We start from the raw sequence: 5,283 nt of genomic DNA on the forward strand, positions 1-5,283 counted from the left end.
ATAAGACTCAAAGCACTGATTAAAAGCTTAAACAAGCATAGATCAAGCAACCTTATCAGAATTTGGAAACCTAAACACATGAAAACAAATTTCACTGAATGAAGATGCACAAAACTCAAAATGATTCAACAATTAAGAGACTCAGACAATTCAAGAAATTAAAGGAAAAATGATGAACAATGCGTAAATGAGAAAAACTCAACACGATTCATAATCAAATGAACGAAACAGAAACGCGAAAATGAAAGAAGTTAAACACACAACGTTAAACCAGAATAGAGAGACAAACACATATTACAACAAATCAACATAGGACAACACATGAATAAAGACAAAACGAAAAGAAACAAGGAAAGTGATACTTATCTGTGAAGCGTGAACGCAACCTGAGCTCTGGTGTCAACTGATGAAAGAGCTCCAAGGAGAGGCCGATTGAAGCTGCGCGAAAATGAACCTGACCTCCTCGAAGCTTCTCCGACGAAGAAGGATGCAGCGGAATGTTGAGGAACTCGAAATCGAAGAACGTAGGAATCTGAGAAGAACTCAAGAAACTAGGGTTTGTTCGGTAGAAAACCCTAGAAACAGAGAAGAACACGAAGAACCCTATTCTGGACCGTTGGAATCCTAGGAATGGGAAAAAACTCAAAATTAACCGATTAATCAGTGAGAAATAGTGTTTGAACGGTGGAAAAGGTTTGGAACGGTTCAAAAGTGTTTTTAATCGGCTAAAATAAGAGAAAATAATGAATGATGAAGGAACCCTAAGTTTGGATGAAGATGTTCGATGGAAAGGTTCGTAATGGCTGAGACGAAGCAAAGAAATGAAGGAAGAAGGAGATTCTAGGAAGAAAAATGGCTTATTGTGGTTGATGTAGAGGTTGTGAGGCTGAGAGAATGGGAAATGAAGTGATTCTCTGAGCGCGAGAACGAAAATGAAGCGTTGATGATGTGGGATGCTTGTGACGCTACGCGAGACACTAAACATGTGTTAGCAGAGGAATGGCTGACGCGTATGGAAGCAGCGTCGTGGAGGTGAGAGAAATATGTGGAGGACCGTGAAAATCAAGGAAAAAAGAATAATGGAGGTGTGTGCACTCAAAGGGAACCTACTAAAGGATCTAGAACAGATTAAAAACACAAGAAAATAAAAGCAAGTTGAATCATACATGACCAAACAGATTTGCAACTGAAATAGAATAATGCATTGCCAATTTCTCTAATATGTTCACTCCAATCCAATTATATGATGAACCAGAAAAAAAGGAGAGAAACATTAAGAATGAAATTGTGTTGTGAATTGCACTTGCCACTTTGGATCTTTATGTGGCTCAATCAATACTTCTTTTCTAATTGTTTTTTTTTTCTTTTCAAATCACAAGAACTCATGCTTTTATACTTTCACTTTCTTTTGCTACAATTCACAACATGTAATTTGATTTCTATTCCAATTCAACTTCACAAGAAATGAGTCATGATATAAACAAATGATTCAACTAAAAAAAACTACATAATTTTTTTTAACAACACCAAATGCAAGACACAAACAGATGCACAGAACAGGAACAATGAAGAAACGCAACAACTCTAATCAGAATAACAATATGTTGCAGAATTTGCTTTCCAGCTTTTGTGATCTTAAGTCACCTCTGATTTACTACTTCTTCTCCTTTCCTCAAGCTTCCTTCCTCTGTAGGAAGGCCCTCTGAGCTGTGAGGCTTCACCCATACACCTCTCCTCCATTAAAACACTTCAAACACTTCATTATTTTCATCATTCCGCTGCACCTTCTTCCATTGTTGATTTCTTCTGGTCTGGAGCTTCTGCCTGCATGATTCCAGCTGGGATTAGTCTCCATCACTGTCTCTCCTAAATACATCGGAACACTACAAGAAAAATGACATTTACATACAAATTATTACATACGGATTCTCATTCCAAGGTAAGGACCATGTTACATACGAATTTTATATATGGATGAGTTACATATGAATTTTTTTGTATGTAATGGTGGCGCCTTTTGACGGGAGCTTTCCCAAAGATAAATCCATATGTAAAATTTGTATGTAAGTGGGTTCCCCTTTACATACGGATATTACGTACGAATTTTAAAATAAATAATAAAAAAATTAAAAAAATTAGTAAAAAAGGAGGATACTAACGTGCCTATTATGCTTCGGTTGATCAAAAACCGAAGCATAATATGGCGCGATGGAATTTTTAAAATTTTCCCTAATGTATATGCCTTGGTTCTTTGTTAACCGAAGCTATAGGGTAGATATTGCCTCGATTATGAAGGTAACCGAGGCCATAAAGTCTGTGAAACCTGCCAACAAAAGACTTTTAACCTGAAAAAATATGTGCAGGGGTTTTGGCATCAGTTGTTCTCAGAACCAAGGCCAAAAACTCCCTGCTCCAACTGACAATCCTTTCTACAGCCTGACAAAATCCCTATGCAGGGGTTTTGGCCTCAGTTGCTCCCAAAACCAAGGCCAAAAACCCTCTGCCCCACTAACATTCCCCCTAATTAATACATTAGGATGAAACCCTAAACAAATTTAGTAAATCACTCTTCTCAAAATCAAAACTCAGATTGAGGAAGTGAGTTTTTTGTTGTTTCGTGGCTTTGTGGTGGCGAGAATCTAGGCTTGTAACTCGCGGTGTGGTTCCAGGCCCTAAGTGGAGAGCTCACGACCCCGTTTGTTCGAAGGAGGCAACGACACTATGAAGGTGCGATCTAGGTAGGGCTCATTCATCGCACAAGGAGACCCTTTTCTTCTTCCTCTTCTCCCTGTTTCTAGTTCGACAATTTCGGGGAACTCTCATTCTCTCCGTTTTGGTTTGTGGCACAAGGATGGAGGCTTCCTTCCTCTTCTCCTTTTCTAGTTTGTCTTTCAAGAAGGGGAGGTGTTATTCTTCGTTTTGTTTTTTTTTTGTTTTGGGGTTTTATGTTCTTGTTTTCAATTCTGATCCTTGGGGTTTCAGTTTCTGTGTGAAGAGCTCGCAATTCTGAATGCATGAAGATGGCCAGGACAGTAGTGCCCTGTTTGGCGAAGGTAGTGGCGACATCAAGTTTTAGGTTTAGGGTTTTTTTTCCTCTGATTTTGAGGATTAAGGTTTGCTGAAATTGAGAAATAAGGGATTTCTAGGGTAATTAGAATTTCAATGATTGAAATTGGGGTTTTGATCTTGTTTTGTTTTTGCGATTAACAGTTGTGGAGTTTTCGATTTAGGGGTGGTTTTGATTGCGCGTTTGGGTTCTTTTATTCGTGGATTTGAGGTTCCCTGGTGGTTGTGTGGTTGAAGCATGGGTGGCGCTAATGAAAGTGTTGGTGTGTGCTGCTATGGGGTCACAGCGACCGGCGTTGGCAATTCCATTCTAATTGAGGAAGAGAATTAAAAATAAAGATAGGAAAGTTAAAAGACTTAGAAATAAAATTTAATTAAAAGGAAATTGAAAATAAAATTTATTAACAATATAATTGGAAATAAAAGTTAGCTGGTTTGAAAAGGAAAATAATATAATTTTAATGAGATTTTAAATTAACTGAAAATTAAATTAATTAAAATTAAATATTTTGGAATTAGAAATTAATTTATTTTCAAAAAGAAACAAAAGGCTTTGAGATTGATTTTAACCTGAACCGCTACCATAAACCCATGTTATTACCTGGTTAAATCGAGGTAATAACTCCTTTCCTCTCACCGAGCCATTGTTCTCCAACCCTTCTTCTCTAGTGTTCCCTGTCATCGAACCCTTCTTCTCATCGAGCCATTCTTCTCGAGCCTTTCCTCTCCCTGTTTGGAGCCATCATCTTCGTTTCTCGAACCATCATCTTCATGCCTCGACACTCTTGTGCTCTTTAGCTGCTCATATCACGCCCTCTTCTCTCTTGTTGATGTTAGCGTCGCTCTTTCTGTTCTCTATGGCTCACAGACCCGTCTTTGTTCTTTGCAGGTTGAAAATCCCAAATTCTGAATGGTTTTTTCCAACTCCAAAACTCTAGTTTGGTTTCTTCCAACTCCAATGGAGCTTCACTTCTCAAAGTCGATGGCCTTAAAATTCCCTACATATCTGATGAGAATGCCGACGAAGATCCCGAACTTAATGACGAAGGACCGGTAGGGAAGAGGATGAAGGACACCATGCTTTCCATGGGGAACCCTTGATCTTGGAGAAGGTTAGAGTTTGGGGCAGAGGCAGTCCTATTAATGACGAATTGGAGAACAAGAAGTTGGCGCTGTCTCCCTCGCCATCATCAACGCGTAAAAATGCAATAAAATTTATGAATTAACTGTGTTCTGTTATTGTCTGAGAAAGGCTTATTTTGAGATAAATTAAAAACTCATTTGACTGGTCGATGCTATAAAATTGAATCTTTTTGGGTTAATCAATGTATAACATCTTCTTTCCCTTGCGTTTTAGGTTTTGTTTCCATTGGATAAGTCGTCTGTAATGATTTATGGGTGCTTGGCGACTCTTATAAAAGGGAAGAGGAAATCTTGGCGCTGGTTTAGAACACTTATTTTTTAGTACATGCGAGGTAAATTGGTTGTGGATAAATCTCCCAGCAAATGCTCCACAGTTGGTGTCAAAGGCATTGCTTGGTCATTTGGTGGAATGGTCTTTGCGGGTGGTATCTCAAGTTAGAAATACAAGCAAACTCAGTACTTAATACTATATTATATTAGTATATGAGCTTGATTTTCAGTAAATTGGTATGCTGGTGGACTATAATAAATGTCCAATTGATTTTGTGATTTTTTTCTCTATGCAATTTGTGATAAATATATCTTGTGTTTTTTTTCTCTCTAACTATATATGAATCAATACTGACAATATACAACTATGTTTAATTGGTTTTACACCAATGCAAACTCTTCTGTCATTGTTTATATATATATATATATATATATATATATATATATATATATATATATATATATATATATATATATAGTGTATCAGAAGCAGAGTGACAAGACGACATAGTAGGTCAATGCCACAGGGAAGGCCATGAGCATTCCTAGCAAGACCGTGTGACCAAAACAGCAACAGGTGTTGTAATATATATGCAAAGGTTGTCAAAGAAATATGCTAAGAAGTTTTACTGACCCTGTGCTTAAAATTCCTGGATGGACATTATACTCTTTAGCAAAAACAAAAGGAACAATTCCTTGGGGTAGAGCTGCCTGCACATACAAAACCATTTCATATTAGTGATTATTTTTATTTTCTTAACTTTATTTCTTTTATGAAAATAAGAGAAGACTATTCAACTTAAT

The 5,283-nt window shown here is 37.3% G+C and overlaps 1 long non-coding RNA gene across 1 annotated transcript; it reads left to right on the forward strand.

Annotated features, from left to right (window-relative positions):
- The first annotated feature begins 3,648 nt into the window (after positions 1-3,648).
- Positions 3,649-4,813, forward strand: LOC128195641 (uncharacterized). The gene is made up of 2 exons (XR_008247385.1): positions 3,649-4,263; positions 4,424-4,813. It is a non-coding gene; the product is annotated as an uncharacterized LOC128195641 (long non-coding RNA).
- The last annotated feature ends 470 nt before the right edge of the window (positions 4,814-5,283 follow it).

Source organism: Vigna angularis, chromosome 2, assembly GCF_016808095.1.
Source record: "Vigna angularis cultivar LongXiaoDou No.4 chromosome 2, ASM1680809v1, whole genome shotgun sequence".
Taxonomy (NCBI): domain Eukaryota; kingdom Viridiplantae; phylum Streptophyta; class Magnoliopsida; order Fabales; family Fabaceae; genus Vigna; species Vigna angularis.